The following is a 26,986-nucleotide window of genomic DNA, read 5'->3' on the forward strand; positions in this document are numbered from 1 at the left end:
GTAGCATGCCTCCCATTCATCAGGAGACAAAACTGCACTGGTCTACTGCTTCACTAACATCAAATATTCACTACAATGACATTTTTACAGCTCTGTACCTTTATATCAAATCGACGCAGAACTAAGATCAGAGTCCATTAATTTAACCAATTAAGTCGTAGCCACAATTTCAGTTACTGCTAGTAAATAACAATGAAACAGAGAAACAAGCACATGACCCCAATGCCATACTCCTCTCAGTACTCCCTGATACGAGGACTGCCTCCCACGTGATACTTCCATCACATTATTTCTATCATGTCTGATTTTTGATATGCAATTACATGAGTGGGATCTTCAGCACCCGAGGCCAGATCACTAAGAGTAGGAGAAGTCTTGTTGCAGAGGGTTGGGGCAGAATTGTTGACAGGGTTTCCCCAGCAGTAACTAGGGGAACATGATTTTGCAAATTTTCCAAAAATTACCGACAGAATTTTGTTGGTTGAAAATAAAAATCAATTTGTTTGCTAAAGCAGCCATGGTCACCCAGTTTACAATTTACTATTCCAGAGAGGCAAAGGAAGAGTGTACATGTTGTTATTAATTTACGTAGCCATTGGCCCGGATTTTGCAGTTGGTATGATGGTGTACTCTCAGAGTACCGCAATTGAAATGGACAGCAACTTCGGTATTTCCGAATTCGGGCTAATTGCCCACCAACTGCCCAGCAATTATGCCTGAAATGTTTACGGCTGGTGCAAACAGGCACAGCAGTCTGTTTGCACAGTGTAAGGGGACGCCCGTCAATAAAAAATCTTCATTTTGGTGAAAATCCTTTCCTTTAATGGTTATTAGCTCTCTGCAGACTTTGACACTGAAGCAGGATTTAGAGAAAAAATCAGTTCAGCAATGAATATTATTGCATTATATGAATTGTTTTATTGTGAGGGTTCCACAGCAATCTTACTTTAATTGTTTTATTGTGAGGGATCCACAGCAATTTTACCTTCTCCCTTTTTCAAATTGGAACCAGCTGGCCATGAACAGCCAAGAGGGTAGACAAGTGATTTGCTCCATAGCCTTTCTCCAAAGCCACTCCATTTGAGTTACTGGTAGGTGTACAATTTGATTGGAGCACTGGCCTACGTGATCCCAGGTACGCTTCCGCACATGGTGCGCCCCTCGGATCCATGGGCCACTACTCTGCACTCAACTCTGCAGCGTCTGACAGTAACTTTTCGTTTGGTGCCTCGGAACAGGTAAGTGTGCATTCGGTTCGGATGCCGGACGCATAATCCTTAATTACGCTGCAGGCTGCAAAATTGTATTTATTTATATTTAATTTCCAGGAATCTATCAAAAAAACTTGATTCATGTTATTAGAAGCCCCTTATAAACCAGGGCTGCCATACCCCTGGACCTCCTCCAATGCAGTTAGACCTATGCCCTCTTTTCCCACTGCTTGCAGTATTGTCAGATCTCAGGAATCCCCCGATTCTTGCAATCATCGCATTCCATCCTGAATTGTGATAAATCCCAGGTTCACTCATGAAAGCACTGCCGTACCATCCTACAACTCTAAACCCCAATAGTTCTGAACTCCAGGACCCCCTTTCCCAATGCTGCCAAACCCCTGAACCTTCACTGAAGTGCTGACAAAGCATCAGTAATGCCAGCCCCAGGAACCCACAACCCCACGCTGCCAAACTCCATGCCACCATCTCCAGTGCTGCTATAATGTCCATCCTTTCCTGATACTGTTGAACATTGTGCACTACCTCTAATCTATATATCATGCATATCATTTTGCTCTGTCATAGGCTTAAAAAAAGGTAAGAGATAAAAATTAAATACCTAAGTAAATATATCGCAAAGCACAGGTACTAAAAGCAGAATTTCACTTATTTAATCACTGTAAATCGTTGACCCTGATAACCAGAAATTCGGGTCGAGGGCTTCCCGTGGGTGTAAGCCCCCAACCTGCACTTACCTTGCGCGCCGGCCGTTGAGCTGTGGGCCCCCGTGGAATTCCGATCCTGGGCCTGCTCCAACTGCCGGCGCGCGGTGCTTGCATATCTCAGGGGCGCAGTTAGTTTGATGCATCCCCTGGGATCACGTGGGCCATGGAGAGCCAATGGTAGCAGGGAATGCTTCATTCATAAGTTTGACAGGAAGGGCTGTCAAACTTATAAATACTATAAGCCCCAAAACATCACTAAATCTTCAAATAAATTTTAAAAAAACATCACATTTTAAAAAAACTATAAATTACATGAAATAACTATTTTAAACAATTTAAATTTTTGAAAAAAATAATTTTATTTTCTAACGGGGCTAAAAATAAACTTACCTTTCTTTAAAGTATTTAAAAATAATAAACCTGTGGAAAAAATGTTTTAATTTTAATTAATTCACCACTTACCTTGTAAAAAGCAGGCCTTGTGACTGCTTTTTATATGTGTAACTTCTGGAGACTTACCCTCCTGGGAAAACCTGCAAAAAAAACGTAAGTTCGATGCGCACGCGCAGCCTCTCCTGCACACGCGCTCGAACTCTGAACCCCTTCTTTCAGGGGAACGGAAGTGCTGGTTTCACGCGCATGCGCAGTGCATGCAGGAAACCAGCACTTCCATTGGGCTTACGGGTGAGTACCCCATGCGTACTCACCCGTGGAGACCCAAATTTCTGGGCCATTGAGAACAACTTTTCGCCCAAAATTGGCACAAAGTCAGCAGTTCGTCCATAGGTTTAGACATCATTAGAATGCAGTCGGCAAGCTGCTCACCGCTCAATAAGTGCTAGCAGGCACCAATGGGCAGGAAATCTGGCAGCTCTATGGGCAAGCCAAGCTGAAAGATGGCAGTAAAAGGGGCAGGCCTACTCTGACCAACAGCAGGCTGCAGTCTTTTTGTGGGGCCACAACAATTCCCCAAAAATGTTAAAAGGATGTTTTTGAAGTGGCCTCCAGCAGTCCCTTTAAGAACTACACGTTAGGCCACTCACCGCCTGGTATCAATAGGGAGAGCGTGCATTGCACACACTGCACCCATTTGTACTTGAAAATTGCAATCGGTGTCCTGCAAACAGTACAGGATCTCGATTTGCATATACAAGCAGCCTGTTTTGGGCAGGAGTTCTGGTGTCCATTTATAGGTCTGCCTGAAAATCTAATCAGATGGTCCTTGGACATCCAAGGGGCGGCTGCTGTTTCCCTGCCATTTTCAACTGCTGGATGCCTCAAACAGGGTGGCCAGCAGTTGAAAGTCACACCCATTGTGCATTACATGGCATAACACCCCTATAATAAAACAGCATATCCTCTGACTCACCAATGGCAATGCTGCGAGAGATTTTCTACTGCTTCTTATAAAAGCCTGTGGCTTAGTTAAGCACTTTTCCCTACATTACAACAGTGACTACACTTCAAAAGTACTTCATTGGCATTGAAGCACTTTTAGATGTCTTGAGGTCGTGAAAGGCACTATATTGATGCAAGGTCTTTCTTTCCCTTTCACAAAGTTAAAAATTGTACAACATTTGGACAATGAATCTGGATTTCATGCTTTTTCTAATTACAATTGTGTTTCATGATCTTTGTGCATGCATTTATGCTTTTGTAATGCAATACACGTACATAGAAATCTATAGCAAATGTGGTTTTACAGAAGTAAATTAATGTACTGCTGCTCCACTGGGTTTTAAAAAATAAAACTTGATGCTGTAAACCCCAGTAGTCTGTGTTCATTTGATGTTGGTAGATTACTTAGAGAAGATAATTAGGCAGACACTGCTGTGAATTATATCTTGTAAAAGCTGAAAAACTTTACATTCGCTGTCAATACTTCTGAAGCAGGTATTCACTATCTATCAAAATCTCATCAGACAACTTTTCAAAGCATTCAAGGGTCCATGCCATTAACAGAATCCATTCTTTTCCTGCAAGGTTAGCTCAATGTATTTTGCATCCCTCCAAACTATTTTTAATACAGGGGGCTTTCAAAGTATGCACAAATAAGAGAAAAGAAACAACTGCCAATTTCAAACTCCTTTACAGCCCATAGTCACTGAAATTGTGACACGTGCCTTGTTGCTTTAAATAAAGATGCACACAAGGTTTGGTTGTTGTTATGACAGGAAACTATTAAATACTGAATTTATTCAGCGAGTGGAGGGGGTAAATATACGCATGAATGAGTCATGTAGCCCCATTCATGGGTGGAACAAAATTTCTGTACTGTGTTTATTATCACAAGTGTGGTACAAAGTATGGTTTAGAAGAAAAATGATAAAGTGTCACCCTTGTGGTAGTACTCTCACTTTAGAGGCAGGTGGTCATGGGTTCAAGCTCCACTAGAGGACTTCAGCACATATTCTTGACTGACACTTCAGTTGAGTACTGAGGGAGTGCTGCATTGTTGGAAGTTCTGTCCTTAGATGAGACGTTAAACCGTGGCACTATCTGCCTGCTTAGGTGGATGTAAAGGATCTCATTGCACTATTCAAACAAGGGCAGGAAAGCTCTCCTAGTGTTCTGCCAATAGTTATCGCTCAACCACCACCAACAAAACAGAATAACTGGTCATTCATTTCATTGCTGTGGGACCGAGCTGTGCATAAACTGACAGCCACATTTGCATACATAACAACAACAACACTCCAAAAGTAATTAATTGGCTGTCAAGTGCTTAGGATGTCCTGAGGATATCAAAGGCACTATATAAATGCAAGTTTTCTTCTCAAATGTAAATATTTTAGTATGGGTTATTGTAAATTTCTTCATGTAAAATTGTTTCACTGCTCTTTGTTACATTTTAACCACTATCTTGAAAATCACATTTGTGAGAACTCAAGAAAAATACTTGCATTTACATAGCATCTCATTACAGCTTTCAGAAACTTGACACGCATGCCCCAAAAATATGAGGGCCCACTCTGCAGGTGAAAGTGTGGTGGAGCAGATGCCACTGATCTCTGCTCTGACCCTGTTACAGTGGGCTCGATTTTAATAGCCCTGAGGAGGCAGGTTTGGAGGCGGGTCTGTTGGGAAATCAGGAAAAATGGCTTCAGACACCCAACCCACCTCCATCCCACCCCCACCCGATTTTCCTGAGTGTCTGTTTAGCTGCTCCCAAACTGACCCGTCTCCAACCGGTGGGGCAGGTCATTAAGCCTGTTAACTGCTTTGCTAATCCTATTTTCATAGTGGTTTCCCATTTTCCTGCTTCTGGCTCCTGTTTCCCGACTAGTCAGAAACAGGCCAGGTTCAAGGAGACAAGTTGCTAGAGGACATGATTTGTATGCATTGGTGGAGCGCTTTAAAAGCGCCCCTGAAACATGGCTGACATTCAAATGCAACAACTTTGCTGTTGTAGGTATGGGATAAGATTTTGCACATCTACTGACCTTGTGACTGTTCAAGCTGACATCCATCTGCAGTGTGTCATGAATGGAAATATTTCAGGCCACTTCGACTGTGCGCTTGCAAGATTGTTACCTCAAATGAAATCTATAGCAAGGAGATGGGAAACATTTATGTCATCTCGTCCTGGTCCTCATAATTGGGGGAGTAGCAGTCGCGTGGCTCAGCACAGATCTTGCTGGGAAGAGGAGTAGGAGGAGGATGAGGATAGCCTTGCATGCCCTGTTGTGATCAATGCAGCATCCCTCCAATTCACTGCTGCCCGTCAACCAGGGTATGCACACTGACATGCCACACTACCATAAGCTTACTCTTCAACCATAGATGGCTACCATATGGCTCTGTAATTGCAGGCGACACTTGTCCAACGTCATACATCATCTCTGCTATACCCTCTTATTTCCTTACACTTTTACCATCAGCATTAGAAATGCAAGTCGCCCTGAGCCCTCAATGCGCTTTTGCCATTTCCCAGAACACATAGGCCACACAATCAACTGTTTGACATAATTTTTCTTTTAAACATCACAAATATACCATCAAGAATCAAGAAAAAAAAGAAACATCACCCAAGTGAGTCCCCTTGTGACTATAGGTGCTTAATCTTTCTCTTACGCATGCTTCTACGTGGTGCTTCCCCTGCGGCTTCAACAGATGTAGAGGCACCTTGCTGACTAGGATGCTGCACCTGCTTAGATGCCTTTAGCGGGCATTGTCTGGGTTTGGGAGCCTGGGAGGGCTCTTCAACAGTCTGCTCTTCCTGCGGCTGTGCAGGGGCTGAAACAGCCATCTCAGTTGTCTCTGCAAAGTGGGTCTCTGACCGAGGGCTCTACAGCGGCATGGTCGTGTGAGCGCTTTGAGAGGAGTCCACATTTCCTTCTGTCCTGCCAACAACATCCCTCTCATGGGTCAGCCGCACCTCAGTGCTGGCAAGTGGCAGGAGAGCACCTTGCTGCAATTCAGGGAGGCCATGAAGACCCGTATCTGCACTGGCAGTCCTCCTCAAAAGGATGTCCATGAAGCTCTGGTCTCTCTGCTCAATAGCTGCCCATCGCTCCTCAAGAGATGTCATTCTATTCTGAACAGTCACCATGTTTTCCTGACTCTGGCGACTTATTTCCTCCATGGCCGTAGCCATCCTTTCCACTGAGGTAGCCATCCTTTCCATGGAGGCTGCCATCCTATCCATGGTGGTGCGTTCATGCGCCATTGCCTCCAGCACGGCAGTGCTGATGTTAGGGATGGACTCCTCCATTCTCTCCACACTCGCACTAACCCTGGAAGCAAATCCTTCCAGAGACACCTGCACTTGTTCCTGTATTTCACGAACTGCTCTTTTTCTGGATGGCCCCAGAGGCACAGCATCTGCATGCAAATCTGCAGAGGTAGGAGAGTCCTGCGACCTCTGCAGAGGACTCTCCACTGCTGTCGCAGGGTACGAGAGAAAGCTAGCTAGAAATATAAAAACAGATAGTAAGAGTTTCTATAGATATTTTAAAAAGAAAAGAGTTAACAAAGTGAGCATTGGTCCAATAGAAAGTGAGTCTGGGGAATTAATGGAAAATAAGGAAATGGCAGTTGAATTGAACAGGTATTTTGCATCGGTCTTCACTATAGAGGATACAAGTAACGTCCCAGAAATAGCTGTAAATCAGGAAACGGAAGGGAAGGAGGAACTCAAGAAAATTATAATCACCAGGGAAGTGGTACTGAGCAAATTGTTGGAGCTGCGGGCTGACAAGTCCCTGGGTCCTGATGGACTTCATCCTAGGGTCTTAAAAGAAGTGGCTAGAGAGATAGTTGATGCATTGGTGTTAATTTTCCAAAACTCCCTAGATTCGGGGAAGGTTCCATTAGATTGGAAAATAGTGAATGTAACTCTTTTATTCAAAGAGGGAGGGAGACAGAAAGCAGGAAACTACAGGCCAGTTGGCTTAACATCTGTCATAGGGAAGATGTTAGAAGCTACTATTAAAGACATTATAGCAGGGCACTTGTAAAAGTTCAAGGTAATCAGGCAGAGTCAACATGGTTTTGTGAAAGGGAAATCATGTTTAACCAATTTATTGGAGTTCTTTGAGGAAGTAACACATGCTGTGGATAAAGGGGAACAGGTGGATGTACTGTACTTAGATTTCCAGAAGGCATTTGATAAGGTGCCACATCAAAGGTTATTGCGGAAAATAAAAGCTCATGGTGTAGGGGGTAACATATTGGCATGGGTAGAAGATTGGTTAGCTAACAGGAAACAGAGAGTAGGCATAAATGGGTTATTTTCTGGTTGGCAAGATGTAATGAGTGGTGTGCCACAGGGATCAGTGCTCAGGCCTCAACTTTTTACAATTTATATAAATGACTTGGATGAAGGGGCCGAAGGTATGGTTGCTAAATTTGCTGATGACACAAAGATAGGTAGGAAAGTAAATTGTGAAGCGGACATAAGGAGGCTACAAAGAGATATAGATAGGTTAAGTGAGTGCGCAAAGATCTGGCAAATGGAGTATAATGTGGGAAAATGTGAAATTGTCCATTTTGGCAGGAAGAATAAAAACGATGCATATTATCTAAATGGTGAGAGATTGCAGAGCTCTGAGATGCAGAGGGATCTGGGTGTCCTAGTGCATGAATCACAAAAGGTTAGTATGCAGGTACAGCAAGTAATTAGGAAAGCTAAAGAATGTTATCATTTATTGCGAGGGGAATTGAATACAAAAGTAAGGAGGTTATGCTTCAGTTTTACAGGGCATTGGTGAGGCCACATCTGGAGTACTGTGTACAGTATTGGTCTCCTTATTTAAGGAAGGATGTAAATGCGTTGGAAGCAGTTCAGAGAAGGTTTACTAGACTAATACCTGGAATGGGCGGGTTGTCTTATGAGGAAAGGTTGGACAGGTTAGGCTTGTATCCGCTGGAGTTTAGAAGTATAAGAGGTGACTTGATTGAAACATATAAGATCCTGAGGGGTCTTGACAGGGTGGATGTGGAGAGGATGTTTCCTCTTGTGGAAGAATCTAGAACTAGGGGTCACTGTTTAAAAATAAGGGGTCGTCCGTTTAAGACAGAGATGAGGAGAAATTTTTTCTCACAGAGGGTCGTGAGTCTTCGGAACTCTCTTCCTCAGAGGGCGGTGGAAGCAGAGTCTTTGAATATTTTTAAGGCAGAGGTAGATAGATTCTAGATAAGCAAGGGGGTGAAAGGGTATCGGGGGTAGGCGGGAATGTGGAGTAATCAGATCAGCCATGATCTTAATGAATGGCGGAGCAGGCTCGAGGGGCCGAGGGGCCGAGTGGCCTTCTCCTGCTCCTAATTCGTATCTCCTGCTCCTAATTCGTATGTTCGTATATCTCCACCATCTGCTGAGGCTCACTTGTGTGCTGTGATAAACCAGGTGGCAACACTACTCTAACTTGCGATGGCCCCACCGAGGTGTGCGTTGCTGCGCTGGTGCTGGGTGTGCTGAGTCCTGGTGACACTAGTCCCTCAGAGGCTTCAGGTTCCTCTGAGGAGATGTCTGGGTCTTCATCCTGGATCATGGAGAGGGGGTGCGCTCGATGGTCCTGTGGAAGAGTAAAGGCTTGAATTAGACATCTGATATTGATGTAGCAGACACATCCTTTTGAGCAGTTGATACAAAATGATTCTCTATGAACATCATATTCCATTGCTTTGTGAGAGGGATTAAACTCTATTATGTCACCAGCTTCTTCTAGTGTGCCCATCTCTGCATTGCCCACTTCCAGGTTCTCGCCGCCTCCAACAATCTCGTTTGTTGCCTCCTCAGCACTGGTCAATGTTGCAAGGGTAGGTGTTCCTCCTCCAGTCATTGCTCTCTCCCTCTTATTGTGGGCTATCTTTTCCTGCAAGGAGGGACACAAGCAGTGATTCAGCCACAGTGATGGAGTGAGTGTGAATAATCCCTACCATAGAAGCTTTGAGTGAGATGAAGATGGGGTAAGATGCCAAGAGGAAGGTAGCTCCCTGTGCGTTGTTAGTTGTTGTCACTGCATGACAGTGAGAGCGAGTCTAAGGGGTGCATAGGCAGGGTGCTGAAGTGATTCAGTGCAGAGACAGAGATGGATAGGAAAGGGTGCAAGGGAAGTAAGAGTAAGGTGGGATGTGAAGGAGGAGGCTTACAATGCAGAGTGCTGGTGATGAGAAGAGAAGGGAAGCAGAGTGAAGGCAAGTGAGATGGGATACTCACTTTTGATGTTCTCACAAGATCATTAAACCTTTTGCGGCACTGGATCCATGACCATGCATAAATGGACCTTGCGCTCACCTCCTGAGCAATGCGCAGCCAGGCTGCCTTGGTCTGTTGAGGAGGCTTCCTCTGGTCATCAGGAGGGAAGCGAATTCCCTGCGCCCTCTGACAGCAGCCACAAGAATTTGGAAGGACTCATCATTAAAACGAGGAGCTGCCTTGCCTCTGGAAGAAGTCATAGCTTTTAAAAGAAGTGCAGGAAACCACAATAGAAAAGCTCAGGCTGGATGGCAGCTTTAAAAGCAGCTGCTATGATGACGTCATCAGAGGCGGCCAGCCGACCTGATCCCACTCATTGGACCGGCCAGCGCGCCTCCATGAAATTAACAAACTAGTTTAATAAAAAATCGCAACTCTGCAGCTGTTCCCGCCGGAAGCAGCTCCCGAACCCGCCCACCACGCAACCCGACTCCAACCCGCCTCGGGAATTAAAATCGAGCCCAGTATCTGCGGTCAGGGAGAAGTCACCTCATTAAGGTGACTGTAGCAGATGCTCATGTATCTTGGGCTCCCACTGGAGGCTAAGGTAGAAGGACGTGGGAACAATGGCACTGGATGGCTGCATAATGTGCTGTCGTTCACCTGAACCTTAGGACTGTTAGATGGGCCCTTGGTTTAACAACTCATCGAAAAAATGGCACTTCTAACAGTGCAGCACTTGCTCAGTAATGTGATGGAGTAACAATCTTAATTATGTGCTCAAGTCCCAGAGTGGTCCCTCTAACTCAGAGGTGGGAATGCCAGGTTACTGACAAGTTGAAGTTTATCAAGAGTGTAGAATGGGACGCCAATAAGGAAATTGTTAAAGTAGTCAAGTCTGGACGTGGTGAGGGAATATATGTGTGGAGTAGCTGAGGAAGGGCGATAGCAGGAAATATTGCAGAGGTGGTATTAAGTGACCTTAGGGATGGCTAGGACACCAACATTAAGGACAGTCTGGTTCCGTTTGAGAATGTGTCCTTGGAGGGAGATGCAATCACAGGCAAGGAAGCAGAGTTTGTGGTAGCAGCTGAAGTTGATGTCGTCAGTTTTCTCAATGTTGATCTGGATAAAGATGTTGTACGACCTGATGTCAAGACAAACAGTCTGGCAGCACAGAGACAATTAAAAGATCGAACTAAATAGTGAAGAAGTACAAATAAAAATGGAAAATGCTGGAAATACTCAGCCGGTCAAGCAGCATCTGTGGAGAGAGAAACAGAGTTAAGGTTTCAGGTCGATGGCCTTTCGTCAGAAGGAGAAGGTTCACCACCTTTGGTCATGAAAGGTCATCGACCTGAAATGTTAACTCTTTTTCTCTCTCCACAGATGCTGCCTGACCTACTGAGTATTTCCAGCATTTTCTGTTTTTATTTCAGATTTCCAGCATCCATAGTATTTGGCTTTTGTATTAGCGAAGAAGTACAGATGCACATCATAAGCAGACAGGTGAAACCTGACCTCATGTCTGTAAATGATGTCACCAAGCTGTGGCATATAGATAAGGTAGAGGAGAGCTTCGTGGATGGATTCTCTAAAATGTAATTTAAATTTTCTACATTTAATATACATGGGTACGTACCTACAGTGTTGACGAGGCACAAAGTTAGCAATTCAGACTTTGCTGCTGGTAATATTATGGAATTGGTTACACTATAAAGAAGATGGTAGCCATGGTGTAAGCTTTATTTCAAAACAGAACTGCATAGTTCTCTGGTAAGGCTGCCACGGTAAGATATGGGGTCATGTTATTTTTTTATTTGTTGTTAGCATGTGAGTGACACTGGCAAGACAGCTTTTATTGGCCATCACTAGTTGCCCCGAGAAGGATGGTGGTGAGCCTTCTCCTTGAACCGATGCAGTGCTTGTGTTGATGGTGCTTCACAATTCAGTAGACCATTAAATCCTAATCGCAATCAGATCATCAAGGAGGTGCGGGCTACAGGAGTTGGCGGGGCGGTGGGGAAGAGATCTCAGAGGGAAAGCCAGTCTATGCCTCTCTCACATTCCTTGGAGCAATCATTAATGGTAAAACAGGCAAATGCCTAGGAACATTAGCAGGTCATCTGCCCCACCTCTAAGCTGAGGAGATATTTTATGGTGCAAGTTAATGGGTGAGGGAGCAGAGAAGGGTGGGGAACCTATGAGGTACAATATAAGATAAGTAATTGACAGAATTGAATTTTAATGTGTTTACTGCTTTGACATGCTCCATAGTTAAAAGCAAACCACTGCTTTCCGTACATGACAACTGACAATACTCCATTAGAAATGTTATGTACATTTTTGTCAACCGCCGTATGTAACTGTCGGACAGATCTTTTCATCTGTATAACATTTTACACAGTTGACAGTGTGCTTCTACATAGCAACTTAATCAGAGGTTCTGTCAGTGTCTTATTATCAGCAAGCTACATTTCAGCAAAATGCTGTCCTCCAAACATGTAAAATAAGCAAGTTCATTAAAATAGAAATTCTGGAATTAAGTGCAAAAACAAAAACATATGGGGGAAAAAATTTGTTTGCTTTGCTAAGAGGGCACTAAAAGGGGCACAAAGCAGGGAGATTAGTGACGGCAGTAACCGTTAGCACCCCGCGGCACTGCGCCGCCGGTGATGACATCGTGCCCCAGCCGCAATCTTCAGTAGTGCCCCCTGACTTACCGCCGGACGCTATGTCCGACGGGGTCAGTGGGGCCCACCTGCGGCTGGGGCGGCGCTATTTAAAGGCGAAGTGCCGGGCGGCCATTTTTGTTGCTGGCCTCCGCTGCCGTTCCCGGACTCCTGACCCGCCCCCCCACAGAGTGCCGTCTGCGCTCCATGAGCCTAGCACTTCTCTTGGGCTCTTTTCCCGGCACTCCGATCCCCGGTGGCCCAGCTGGGCCCCGGGTCACGCTGCGCAAGGCCCCTCCCCTTTAAGAAGGGGAGGAAGGCCTGCAATACCACGGCACGACGTGCCACAGTGCCACATCGCGCCGCGATATTCCATCACAGCGCCCTAAGAGGGAAGCAGGGCGCTTCCAGTAGCACCCCGCTTCCCTCTTGGGGCGCTACCACTCAATTTCGGCCGCGAGAGCACTGATTAACTAGCACCCCAGCTAAGTTAATGCCCAAAAGGGGGCGCGACTCAATTTTTCCCCCATACAATTTAAAAAACAGGTATCAGTTTTGCAGCACAACCATCAGGAAATAAGACATAGTTTATCCAGAAATATTTGGTTACTGGCATAAGAAATACCAGTACACCTTATCAAAATAAAAATGCAACTGTTTTAAAGAAAACTATCCAACTAGACTAATACATTACCAACAATGAGATGCATTAAATGTTTGAGGTATACAAAATTAAATGCTAGAAAATGTAATAGAAGACATCCTACAATCCCATTTTAAACATTCCACAAAATAGGTTAAAAGTTTCCTGTTCAGACAAAAGGCTTCCTATCAGAAGAACTTGCATTTATATAGCGCCTTTCATGACCTCAGAACATCCCAAAGCGCTTTACAGCCAATTAAATACTTTAGAAGTGTAGCCAATGTCGTAATGTAGGGAAATACACCAGCCAATCTCAGCAAAGAATCAATGACCAGATTAAATGCAAGTTGCTTTTCCACTGCACTCCCAAACAGCAGGAATGTGCAAGAACAGCTGTGGATTTTGGCCCCTCTGTTTGGGTTGAAATTCCTCTGTGTGCTATTTTTAGTACAGTAGTTAACATGTTTGTTTAAAAATGTGTGCAAGTTGTCAATCTGTTTCAGAACCAACTGGCACTAAATCAGCAGACCGACTCAGAGCTTACCACAATGGTTGGTGAAGAAAACTTCAGATGCCGTGCTGTGGCAAGTAAATGTTCTTCTGGGAGGGACTTCATTGGGACAATGTAGAGGGAGATTTAACCTGCATCTACATCCGAAAAAACATTTTATCAACTACTAATGTTCACCTTATAGTGATCACAAAATCATTAGGTTTACTTTTTCATTCAGTATATTAGATGCATCCCATGGGATAATTCAAATCTTGTGAACTGTACTTACCAATAGTATGGGACTATTGTTCCCTCTAAGCTGTGCAGCCGCGCAGCTGTTCATCAGTCCCACGCAGCTCGGAACCGGTTTTTCCAATGTTAAGTTTCGTGCATGCGCAAAAGGGGCCGCACACCCAAAAACAAATTAGGGGGAAACATTGTACGGGACTATAGATTTTCTGCTTATTCATAGTCAATAGGTAGAAAAAGAAATTTGTATATACCGAGACATTTTCTTTATAGGACAAGAAAAGTTTTGGGAGTACTTTTGATATAAAATATTCACCCTCCCACTCCAAATCTGGATAAGGATTTTTAAAAATGCTTAATCTTAATTTGTTTGATATTCAAAATTTTTGTTATTTTTCTTCTCTTGTGCAGATTTGTTATTTTAGTTTGAAGTTAGGTTGACATAATGGATCAAATAGATCTTAGGGTTTTTTTAAAACTTGTTTTAAAGTACCCCAAACGTTATTGAGCAATTAAAAAACAACAATGATCTCCATTCTGCAACATCTCAGTGCAGTTAATACAGTCCCAGTGTAGTGGTGCCGGGACTGCTGCTCTTCAGGTGCTGCATGTGGCTGTAAGCTCTCTGCTGATCGTGTGCTGTACTGCGAGGCAAGTTCATTATCATAAATATTCAGTACTCATGGTGCACAATACATGATATGCTTGGAAGTACTATGTCAACTGCTCTTAAAGGGCTGCTGATGGCTTTTAAAGCTGTCCTGCAAATGAGGCATAAAGTGGCTAGAGACCGACAAAAGTACAGAACTGCAACATTCATTGACACTGCTTTGCAGGTCCTGCAGAGAAGTATGGTTGTTTTTAGAAGTGAAGGGCACCCTGCAATAAAGAACAGTGCCAGAGCAGCATGGTTGGAGGTGACAGAGTAAATTAATACTGCCTCACCTATCTAGAATCTGGGAGCAGTGAGGAAGAAATCTGCTGGGCTACACAAATTTGCCAAGGTAAGTGTACTAACATGTGGCTTAATTTTACAATGTTGGCTTATAATGCATCTTTCCTGCAGTTAACTCTAAACTTGATGCATGACCATTAACTGATCTTTCCAAATGCAAAGGCATGCTTATGTTGTTCCTGGGCACCATGTAATGTTGTCGTATCACAGCATTGAATTGTGCCCATTAAATATGACAAGCAACAAGCACCAAATACACCAACACAAAGAATCATGCACAGTCTTAAAAAATGTTGGATGCTGGTCTGGACATTTCGGTGGCATGCACTTTCTCTCTCATTCCTCTTTCTAACATATATGTCCTTTTATAATTGCTTGCAGAAGGCTACACATAACAAGAGGCAGTGCATGCAGACAGGAAGGAGATCACCAAAGCTACAGCCCAAACTAAAGAGGCCATTGCGGCAGCATCCAATTGATATGGGTGCTTAGCCTATGGATAGGTGTTCAGGCACTCCACTTACATTTGCATCAAACTTGGGACTTTAATAAGCCGAGTGCACAACTGATACCTCCGAACATCTAAGGCACTTCTGGGTCACGTTATATTGTACTGTGTGTCTTGTTTTGCACACTTTGTACAAAACTAAGAAATTGCAGGACAACGGAGTATTACAGTTTAAACTATTTGAATGAAGCATCAGGTCTGATCTGACTCACAGCAGTACAGAACCGTGTGGACAAGATGGAGGCAGGGCCCCTGGGTCTTCTAAACAATAGCAGTTCTTACAGATGCCTGCAGGCCAATGACAACTCAGCATGTGATCACATGTGAATATAATAGGTATTCCTTACAGATGCCTGCGGGCCAATGATAAATCAATATGCAAATGTTACATCCCCTTTCTTTTAAAAGAAAAATGTTATGCATTTCTTTTGAACCTTTCTTCTACATAATGTTCTCAGTGGCATCAACATATAAGTAAACTCAACATTTAGCTAGCACTGAAAACATCTCAACGTTTCAATAACGATGTACAGTTTTTTTTAGGGCAGCGATCCGCCTACACCCTTTGGCAGTTCACAAGTCAAGGATAACTCTAGGCTTGACCTCTCGTCCCGACCTTGTGTGGTATGGAACTGATCCTCTCATCAGAATGACGGTGTTGTTCCTTGGTGTTCAGGAGGTGCCTGTGATTGCGGCGGTACACCTGTCCTTCTGGGGTGCGGACGTGATACGATCGCTCAGTGTCAGCTGGCTGGATGACGACTGCTGGCTTCCAGTAGTCATGCTCCTGGATTCTGACGGATTCTCCATTGTGCAGCGGCGGCAGTAGTCTAGCTGACCTGTCATAGTATCTCTTTTGGTGTTGCTGTCTCTGTACACGTTTTGCATGCACTTGCTTGCAGCTGACGACCTGCCAGGGCCTGTCTGGGATACGGTGAGGTATCATGGGCTCTTTGACATTTGATGGGCGGCGTTCTAGACAAATGGAACATTTTCCGACAATGTCCTCAATGTGTTTGCACATTCCGGGCCAAAACATAATGTCACGTGCTCTTTGTTTGCATTTTTCCATGCCCATATGTCCAGCATGAATTTTTGTCAACATCTCTTCTCTGAGACTGGTGATTTTCTCCCCTTTGAAGATGATTCCGTTGATTTGTGACAGTTCATCTCTGCGGTTCCAGAATTCAGATATGCTCTGAGGGCATTTCCTCCTTTCCTCAGGCCATCCTTCCTGTATGACTTTGCTCAGCAGTGTGAGTTGTGCATCTTTCTCTGTTCCTGCTCGGATCTCCTTCAGTTTTGAGTCACTCACAGGTAAGCTGTTGTACACCATGTGCACCTGCACATCCATGCCTTCACTGAGGCTGCTGTCCTGGTAGCTAAGAGACTTTCTAGAGAGCGTGTCTGCGACAGGAATGTCTTTGCCTGGACGGTGAATGATTGTGAAGACATACTTCTGTAGCTGAAGGATCATTCTCTGTAGCCTTGGTGGGGCTGCGGCTAGTGGTTTCCTCATGATTGACTCGAGGGGCTTGTGGTCGGATTCCACAATGACTTGTCGGCCATAGACGTATTGGTGGAAATGCTTACATCCAAACAGAATTGCATATAGCTCTTTCTCGATTTGAGCATAGTTGACTTCACTGTCTGAGAGAGATCTGGAAGCGTAGCCGATGGGCTTTCCTTCTTGCAGTAATACTGCGCCTAGTCCGTACTTTGACGCGTCCACTTGTAGTCTGAGCTCTTTGTTGGGGTCGAAGTAGGCAAGAACTGGTCCTGGTTCTCTGGTGATTAGGTCTTTCATTTTCTAAAATGCTGTGTCATGTTGTTTGTCCCACAGGAACTCATTGGATTGTTTGAGCAACTGACGCATCGGTGCGTTGATTTCGGAGAGACTCGGGGCAAACTTGGCTAAGTAGTTAACCATGCCTAGTACTGTCTCTAGCTCTGCGTGGTTCTTCAGCGGCTCCATCTTCTTGATGGCAGAGATTTTCTCTGGATCCGGCTTAATGCCATCAGTTGAGAGGCGATGCCCGAAATAACTGATCTCGGTGGATCCGATTATGCTTTTCTCGGGGTTGAGCCAGATACCTTTCTCCCATGATCTTTGTAGCATCGCACGGAGGTTCCTGTCATGTTCCTCTCTATTCCTGCCATAGATGAGGATGTCGTCTACGATTGCGACTACTCCGTCGAGGCCTTCATAGGTTTCGTTGATCTTCTGCTGGAATTCATCCTGAGCTGAGATAAGACCAAATGGTAAACGCAGAAAGCAGTAGCGTCCAAATGGTGTGTTGAACGTTGTTAGCTTAGATGACTTCCGTGAGCTTGATAGTCCAGTATCCTGATTGTGCGTCCATTACACTGAAGTAACGTGCTCCCACTAGCTTGGGTGTGATGACATCTAGCATTGGTAGAGGGTAGTGAGGGCGTTTGATAGCCTTGTTCAAATCTCTGGGGTCAAGACAGACTCTGAGCTTGCCTGTACGTAGTTTCTCAACCACTACTAACGCGTTGACCCACTCTGTCGGTTCTGTTTCCCGGACGATGATTTCTGTATTCTCCATGCTCTGCAGCTCCACCTTCAGGCGACTACGTAGAGCAAGGGGTATTCTTCTCGGTGGGCAAACCACAGGGGTTGCTGCTGGGTCAAGGTGAATAGTGCATTCACATGGGAATAGTCCGATTCCTTTGAAAACATCAGCAAACTCCTCCATGACTGTCTGCTTCTCAACTGCTGCTGTCAATGATAGCACTAGCTTGACGAGGTCCATGTCTAAACATGCCTTTAGACCTAGCACTGGAGGTGCTTGAGTGTCAATAATGTAAAAGTTCAACATCATGTCGCTTTCTTTGTACTTGCATTTCATCACGCATGTGCCTTTTACAATGAGCTGCTCACCCCCATAGCCGGTCAGTCTGCGTGAGGTGGGCTGTAGCTCACACTCATCCTTCAAGCTGTGATGCTCACTCAGAGAAATTACATTAACCTGAGATCCAGTGTCTCGTTTAAACCTAAGCTCTTTGCCCGGTTTTCCTATCTCAATATCGGCAAAAGCTTGCTCAGTCTCTGAAATCTGTTTTTTCTGTGACACAGAATCAATAAACAGTTCCTCTGCATTTGGCTCTCTATCTGGCATTTGGCTGTCACTCACTGTGTGTACTGCTTTTCTGAAAACAGTCTTGCAAACTTTAGCAAAGTGGTTCCGTTTACCACATTTAGTACATTGCCTTCCTTTGGCAGGGCAGTACTCCTTTTCTCCATGCCAGTTGTTTCCACAATATCCACAGTTTTTGAAGCGTTTTATGTCTGTGTTGCCGATTTTTAGAACTCTCGCTGTTCTTTCTGTTCTGAAACACGCTTTCTGGGCAGTGTTCTTTGGTGTGTATCTATTAACTGCATGCACTGTCTGTTCACTCGAGCTGCTCATGCCGCCGGTTATGGTTTTTCAACTGTGCTTGGGTTATCTCGTGCGATCTAGCAATGTCTATAGCTTTGTCCAGCGTTAGCCCGGACCCAACATTCAAAAGTTTCTCTCTCACTTTAGCTGAATGTATTCCAAACACGATGCGGTCTCTGACCATCTCATCTTTATCTGCATATACACAGTCTTTTACCAGCAGTTTTAACTCAGTCACGAACTGTTCAAACGACTCACTAGCTCCTGAAACTTGTACCTAGCAAATATCATATTTGTCTTGGGCATCACATATGCTTCAAAATGGTCAAAATAACTTTTCAGTACATTTGCTTCATCTGCGGTGAGAGACCGTGTTAAAAATGTCTCTCCCTTTTTCTTCGATCCACAGGAGTAGGTAGCTGCATTTTTCTTCCTCCCCTTTTCTTTTCAACGGACCCGAAAACATCAACTCCACGTGTTGCTTGAACTTGCTCCATTCTCCAGGTAATTTCTAAGATTCCCAATTCATTCGAGGTAAGGGAGCTCCAACGATGTCCATTTCAAATCCCTGTTCTGACACCATGTCTTGCTTTGCACACTTTGTAAAAAACTAATAAATTGCAGGACAACGGAGTATTACAGTTTAAACTATTTGAATGAAGCATCAGGTCTGATCTGACTCACAGCAGTACAGCACCATGTAGACAAGATGGAGACAGGGCTCCTGGGTCTTCTAAACAATAGCAGTCCTTACAGATGCCTGCAGGCCAATGACAACTCAGCATGTGATCACATGTGAATATAATAGGTATTCCTTACAGATGCCTGCAGGCCAATGATAAATCAATATGCAAATGTTACACTGTGTACATCAAGCGCTCCACAGGGCTCAGTTCAATGGAGTGAGGTGTCACCTGATCTGTAACAGCACTACAACTGTTATAGATTGCTTTATCAGCCCCCTCTCTTTTGTATATGCATAAAGCCAGAAAACCTATTGTTATATGTTTCGGGTCTGCCTCAGATCTTCTTTTGGGTGCAATGGCGCTGGTCACTCCCATAAGCGGTCTAAGCATCTTACATTCAGGAGTGTACCCGTACTATCCAATGTCTAATTAAACCATAGCATAACCAAGGAATGTAACAATAGAACCCCCTTGTGATTTGAACCAGACATTGGCCCCGATTTTCTGCCAGCCGTTGGGCGGGTTTTCAGGCGGGCGGGGGCCGAAAATCGCAGAAATAGGGGGTCGCGACCATCCCCGCCAGATTCCCCGCCCCGTCCGACTTTCGGACTGCCGTTTCTCCGCGACCCGAATCAGTCCCGCCCGCCGCTGGCAGGACTGGCCGTCGGAACACTAATCAGCAATTATTACCATCTTTAAACCTATTTTCAGGGGCCGTTGCGATTTTGTGGGGTTCCCCATGCTAAACACGCCTGCGGGGAACCCCGCTGATGAAACCTGGCGTGAAGCTTGCCAGCTTGCTTGCTGTCAGCTGCAGGTCATTCGGGAAAGCTGCGATTTAAATGGAGAGCATTTGTATGGTGAAGGACCTTGTTGCTGCAGGCTTGGGGCTACTTCTTCAAGGCTTAGGCACAGCTGTGGAAGGTTGGAGCCTCACACACTTCTCCAATGTGATCACCTGGGAAGCCCCTCTCGCCACCCTCACTCAGCGCTTCCTCAGCGGAGGCATCTACGAGAAGCATGGGACGCCTTTTTTCCTTCCCTTCTTGCCATTAGAGGATCTCCAGCAGCAGAGGCGGCAGTAGCAGAACCAGGAACAGCAGGATGAGCACCAGGAGCACCAGACTGCTGCTCACTCACCTGAAGCTGCACAGGCCAGAAGGGGCCAGCGCTTGGAAGCGGCTTGAGAGCACCTTGCTGCGCTTTAGGGGGCCATGGGGACCCATATCTGCACTGGCAGTCCTACTCAGAAGGACTTCCATGAAGGTCTGGTTTCTCTGTTCAATAGATGGCCAACGCTCCTCAAGAGATGTCATTCTCTTATGAGCACTCACCATGTTTTCCGTACCCTGGCGAGTTATCTCCTCCATGGAGGTTGCCAACCTTTCCATGGTGATGCGTTCATGCGCCAATGACTCCACAAAGGCTCTGCTCATGGTCGCTATGGACTCCTCCATTCGCTCCACACTCGCAGCGACCCTGGAGACAAAACCTGCCAGAGACTCCTGCATCTGTGCATGGAGATCCATCACCTCTTCTCTTGCGGATGGACCCAGAGGCAGAGGGTCGACATGCAGCGCAGCTGAGCTGAGCTGGCAGAGTCCTGCGCCCTCCGACAAGGACTCTCCACTGCTGTCCCTGTCTCCAGAATCTGCTGAGGCTCACTTGTGAGCTGTGAAACACCAGGTGGCAACACTACTCTATGTCCCGAAGGTCCCCCCGAGGTGTGAGTGTCTGCGCTGGTGCTGGGTGCGCTTACTTCTGCTGATGCTGCGCCCTCAGAGGTTGGAGCTTCCTCTGAGGAGTCTGGCTGAACAGCCTCTTCCTCCTCCACAGTGGGGACGGGGGCTCTGGATGGTCCTGTGGGGGAGTAGAGGAAGGAGTTAGAGATGTGATGCCAAGGTTACATGCACATTCGAGTTGACATCTGCTGACACCTGCATCCATGCAGCCTTGGACTCAGTGGGAGGCCTCTTCCTGCCTGACCTAGGGAAGAGGACCTCCCTGTGGGCCCTAACCCCATCCAATAATGCCTGCAGTGAAGCTTCGTCGAAGTTGGAGGCAGCTCGGGGTCTGACACTGGCCACAGCTGCTGCAGGCTCCTCTGCCATCCTGTATGGTTTGTTTGGAAGCCAACAGAGGAAGCAATGCTTGCTGTGGACCTTGAAAGCACCACGAGTGATGACATCATACTGTGGGGCTTTCTGACTAGAAATGGACAATTAGCAAGGCTGTCCACACGCTGGAAATTAATTGGCCACTTGAGAGAAAATTGCGTGCAGCTGGCTGACATTTTTTTGTGTGTCAGAACCCCACATTCGGGGAATCCGACCATTTCCCACACAATCCACAAAATCGGGCCCATTATATCTGTCACATGTGGCCTCATTGCAGGGCTATGGGGAAAGAACAGGGGAATGGCACCAATTCGATAGGCATGCCAGCACAAACACGATGGGCTGAATAGCATCCTTCTGTGCCGTAAATTTTTATGATTCTATGGATAGCTCTTTCAAAGAGTCGGCACAATGGTCTTCTTCTGTGCTGTAAGATTCTATGGGGTAATTTTAACCCCCAAAATCAGATGGGTTGGAGTTAGATGAGATGTAAAAAATTTTCAAATCTCAAACCTGACCCCAACCCGCCTCCAACCTGCCCACTTACAGGTTTAACGGAGACGGAACAGGTGGCGAGTTGCCAACCCACTCCCTGGAGGCAGGTTGGCCATTTATTTATTGTAATGAAGCTGGGAACCTCGCATTTAACCTGTCTTTCTGGTTTAACCCTAGCCAGCGGGGTTCCCTGGGCCTCGGGAAAACCGTCAGTTCAAGGGAGGCGAGGACAGCTTTGGGGAAAAGGTAAGTGCCTTTACAGCACTGCTTGTGGGCGAAGAGGAGCAGGAGTGCTTCATCCCAGCCCACTAAGCTACCTTCTTCTCTGCCATCGGACCCCACCCCACCCACCCCGGTCAGGGATCGGACACTCCCGGAATCGGGATCAACAACCCATTTTTTCCTTTGTCCTCTTCTCTTTATGTTCCCAGCAGGAAGAGCCGTAATGCTGATTTCCTCCCTGGTCAGTGACTCACCAGTAGGCCCGTTAATAAAACTGACCATTTCTCCCAGGGGTGTGGAGTGTGGCCTTAAAGAGAATGTCTCCTGCTGTTCTCAAAATGAATGGGGCAATCCTGATAAATGTGCCTTGGATAAGACATTCAACCCAAATGGAATAGACTGTGAGATATGACATTCCACAAACTAGCTCGTTGGACTTCAATACACATCCTCAATGCCTGCAGCCTATGCCCTTTGTGAAAATAACTGTGTCAATATACATAGTTTTAAAACTCAACACTTAAAAATTATTCAATCCCAAAATTATATTCAAGGATTAAAAACTGATCAAAAATCCTGAAATTCTGAAACGTGCCATAAATAAATTCTATCACAGAACAGCAAGTGGTTTCCATAAATTGCAACATCATCAAATTGTACTATATGCATTTTCTGTTATCAAAAAACAAATATTTCTGATCTATTTTCAAGCTGGACAACAAATGTCAAGTTCCTCATCGAGACAATAAACTTTCATTCATAGAAATACATAGGCCTAGAAATTGGATATGGCCTGAAAACGGGCAGTGTCAAGGGTCAGTGCTATTTGGCTGCGCCAGTTGAAAGTGGTGCAGGCAGCACACAAAATTAGTGCTGCCTGCTCATTTACATGATGGTTGGCTTAGCGCTCAACAGGTGGGCCAATATCGGGTGCAGTCTAATGGCCAGTAATGTTTGGCCGAGTCTCTCTCTACTATTAAAAGGGGAGGTGCTTTGATGCAGCATCACCTCACTGCCATTGGAGTTTGAAGACGTGGCTCAGCAGCAACACAGAGAATGAGCCAGAAGGTTCTCGGATGCGATTCTCGAGGCATTGGTAGTGGCAGTGGAGAGAAGGCAGGGTGTCCTGTTTCCGCAGGGTGGCAGGAAGGCACCAAAGCACATTTCCAGAAGGCTCTGGCAAGAGACAGCTGCGTACATCATGGCCAACAGTGTTGTAACGTAGACATGGATACAGTGCCGAAAGAAGTTTAATGACCCCACAAGGCAGGTCAAGGTGAGTAAAGGCTGCAGCAAATGCCATATCCCACCATCTGCACCACAAGCCTCACACACTGCTCAATGCACCACACCCCCATCACTCACTACCGACAATCACTACCTATCGCCACTCAGACCTCACAATAATAGCTTCACTTCACTCACAACCTTACCACTGCTGCAACACTCAGACCCACAGCTCACACCTTGCATATACTGACAGCTATTCAACTATGGCAGGCACATCACCCAAACACATTGCAGCACAGTCACTGACACACTTCCCTTGCTCTTGCAGGCCAAGGTGGCTCACGACCGCCGGGAGCAGCGGCAGACGGGAGGCGGCCAAGCCGCTTTACAGGCCTTGAGCCAACTGGAGGAGACAGCGTTCAACATCATCGGAGGGGAAGTCACCGAGGCTGTGGCAATGGGCGAAGTTGAAGCCGTTGGGGACCATAATGGTATGCTCATTCCTAATCCTTCTTCTCAGATCCCACTTCCCCCTCATCCCACAATCTCTTCTCACTTACAAGCTGAAGATGTTGTATGCATGGATATCTTGCATCTCCCCACCCTCTCCTCACCATCACCTGACTCTTGTGCCTTTCTGCTTTCAGATGACCAAGATCTGCCACCCACACATCCTGTCCCCTAAGTAAAGGAGAGTGGAGATGAAGAAGGCGGCACACCGTCACTGCATCTGACACTCGCAGACACCAGCTCAGAAACTGCGTGGAATGTAGAGAGTAGTATAGATGTGGTATCGGCACATGGTGAGGCACCGGGCACAAGTGCGATGCAGCAAGGCCAGGGGAAAGGGTAGCTCGGGGGCCAGCTCCCCAGAGTGCGAGTTGGCACACAAGTTCTGCTGCACACGACTTAGATGATGACCTCAACGGGGTGGACTTCAGAAGAAGGGTGATGGGCATACACACCGAAATGCTAGGTGCAATGGCAAGCCTGCCAGAGAGCCTCTTGGCAATGTCAAGGAGCTTGGAGGAGTCTGGCTCCAAGATTGGACAGGGCTTTGCACAGAGCTTGAAACCCATGATTTCCAAGCTGGAAATGATGAACAACTCCGGGAGAGACCTGGTCATGCAGTCTCAAGTTGCTGCCACCCAAGCTCAGACTGCTGCCATCGTGGCTGGGTTACCAGTATTGAAAGAGGCTTGCAGGGTGTCGCAGCAGCCCAGCAATCTGTCATCCAACAGATTGCTCGGAATGCTGAGGCGCCACCCCGGGGGAGTGGCAGTGAGTCTGTGGAGCAGGAACCTGGTATCCTCTTTCATGATGACAGCATTCCTATTCCCACCACTGCTTCCTTCTCACATCCCACTTCCCCCTCATCCCACAATCTCTTCTCACTTACAAGCTGCCGATGGTGTAAGCATGGATATCTTACTTTTGCCCCCCTGCCCACCACAACCCGACTCTTGTCTGCTTTCAGATGACCAAGAAAACTGGCACCAGCACAGCGTGTAAAAAAGAAGAGTAGCAAAAGCATTGGTCCCTTAGAATCTGAGACAGGAGAAATTATAATGGGGAATAAGGAAATGACAGACTTTAAACAAAAAGCATACCAAAAATAGTGGGCAACCAAGGGGCTAATAAGAGTGAGTAACTTAAAGTAATTAATGTCAGTAGAGAAAGAGTACTAGAGAAACTAATGGGAATAAAAGCCGACAAATCCCCTGGACCTGATGGCCTACATCCTACAGTTCTAAAAGAGGTGGCTGCAGAGATAGTGGATGCATTGGTTGTGATCTTCCAAAATTCCCTAGATTCTAGAGTGGTCTCAGCAGATTGGAAGGTAGCAAATGTCACCCGGCTATTCAACAAAAGAGCGAGAGAGAAAACAGAGAACTACACGCCAGTTAGCCCGACATCAGTCGTTGGGAAAATGCTGGAATCCATTACTAAGGGAGCGGTAACAGGGCACTTAGAAAATCATAATATGATTAGGCAGAGTTAACATGGTTTTAAGAAAGGGAAATTATGTTTAATTTATTAGAGTACTGTAATTTATTAGAGTTTTTTGAGGATGTAACTAGCGGGGTAGATATTCCAAGACTTTCGATAAGGTACCACATAAAAGGTTGCTACGCAAGATATGGGTTCATGGGGTTGGGGGAAATATATTAGCTTGGACTGAAGATTGGTTAATGGACAGAAAACAGAGAGTAGGGATAAACAGGTCATTTTCCAGTTGGCAGGCTGTATCTAGTGGGGTGCCGCAAAGATCAGTGCTTGGGTCTCGGCTATTTACAATCTATATTAATGACTTAGATGAGGGGACTGAGCGAATGTATCCAAATTTGCTAACAATACAAAGCTAGGTGGGAAAGTAAGCTGTGAGGAGGACACAAAGAGGAATTTCTTGACTAAGAGGGTTGTGAATCTTAGGAATTCTCTACCCCAAAGGCTGTGGATGCTCAGTTGTTGAGTATATTCAAGGCTGGGATAGATAGATTTTTGGACTAGGGGAATCAAGTGATATTGGGGATCGAGCGGGAAAGTGGAGTTGAGGTCAAAGATCAGCCTTGATTTTATTGGAATGGCGGAGCAGGCTCAAAGGGCCGTATGGCCTACTCCTGCTCCTAATTCTTATGTTCTTATGTCTCTGAAGTCATGGAGGAGAGTGGAGATGAAGAAAAAGGCACACCATCACTGCATCTGGCACTCTCAGACACCAGCTCAGAAACTGGCACTGCGCGGAATTTAGAGGGTAATATAGATGCGGGATCTGCACACAGTGAAGCACCGGGCACGAGTGGGCTGCAGCAAGGCCAGGGGGAAAGGGTAGCTTGGGGGCCAGCTCCACAGAGGGCGAGTTTGCGCATGAGTTTTGCTGCACATGACTCAGATGATGACCTCGATGGTGCGGCCTTCAGTAGAAGGTGATGGGCATGCACACCGAATTGCTAGGTGCCTCTTCTCAGTGTCAAGGAGCATGGTGGAGGCTCCAACAATAGATGGGGCTTTGCGCAGAGCTTGGAGCCCATGAATTCCAGGCTGGCAATGATGGACAACTCCAGGAGAGACCTTGTGGACCCAGCCACGATGCTGCAGGTGATGGGCACTGTCGCAGCTTCCATTGCAGCACAGGCGGAAGCGACCCACCATCTCACTGCTGCAGTGGAAGCTCAGACTGCTGCCATTGTGGCTGGGTTGACGAGTCTCAAAAGGGGCTTGCAGGGTGTCGCAGCAGGCCAGCAATCTGTCCTCTAACGGATTGTAGGAATGCTGAGGTGCCTCCCCGGTGGAGTGGCAGTGGGTCTATGGAGCAGGAACCTGCTCTCCTCACTAGGATGACAGCAATCCTACTCCCACTCTGCCACTGCCCTTGCCAATGCCAGTCAGCCAGCCAGCCCAAACCACTGCCACCCATGCCGAGTTGGTGCAGTCTATAGCCGGGCCTTCTAGGTCATCCTGCAAGGCCATCTGTAGTCTCCCCCAATGAAACTCAGCAGCCTTCCACCAGCCATGCTGCAGCCAATGGGGGAGCACTGTGCAGGAGCACTAGAATAGGAAAGGGCACATGAACGACAGGCACTAAGGGATTGCACAAGGGTGATTAGTTCATATTGTAATGTAAATTGAATAGTAATAAATTTACTAATTTTGTTTGCAATGTTTGTTTTGTGGTGGCTCTCATTTCAGCTTTGTGCCCAGGAGGGCGCTGTGATGTTCCGTGTCAGAGGGCT

The 26,986-nt window shown here is 46.1% G+C and overlaps 1 protein-coding gene and 1 pseudogene across 8 annotated transcripts in view; one reads left to right on the forward strand and one right to left on the reverse strand.

The window, feature by feature from the left end:
- The window catches only part of ssbp2b (single stranded DNA binding protein 2b), a 623,147-nt gene that overhangs the window by 204,949 nt on the left and 391,212 nt on the right, over positions 1 to 26,986 (reverse strand). The gene's annotated exons all lie outside the window — the stretch shown is intronic.
- On the forward strand, positions 1,170 to 26,510 carry LOC147124567 (uncharacterized; annotated as a pseudogene).

This window comes from Somniosus microcephalus, chromosome 1 (assembly GCF_052327205.1).
Source record: "Somniosus microcephalus isolate GS21.2 chromosome 1, FLI_Smic_1.0, whole genome shotgun sequence".
Classification (NCBI taxonomy): Eukaryota; Metazoa; Chordata; class Chondrichthyes; order Squaliformes; family Somniosidae; genus Somniosus; species Somniosus microcephalus.